Consider the following 237-nt stretch of genomic DNA (forward strand, 5'->3'; position numbering starts at 1 on the left):
ATTGTCCTGCTGCATGATAAGCTTCCTCCCCATTAGTTTCAATGCATTTCTCCGTAAATTGGCAGACAAAATGTTTCTGTCCACTTCTGAATTCATTCTGCTGCGACCATCATCAGTTACATCATCAATAAATATTAATGAGCCTGTTCCAGAAGCAGCCATGCACGCCCAGGCCCTGACATTACCTCCAGCATTCTTCACAGAGGAGCTCGTATTTGGCCTTTCCTTCACTTTGCT

The sequence above is a fragment of the Micropterus dolomieu genome, linkage group LG12 (assembly GCF_021292245.1).
Source record: "Micropterus dolomieu isolate WLL.071019.BEF.003 ecotype Adirondacks linkage group LG12, ASM2129224v1, whole genome shotgun sequence".
Lineage (NCBI taxonomy): Eukaryota > Metazoa > Chordata > Actinopteri > Centrarchiformes > Centrarchidae > Micropterus > Micropterus dolomieu.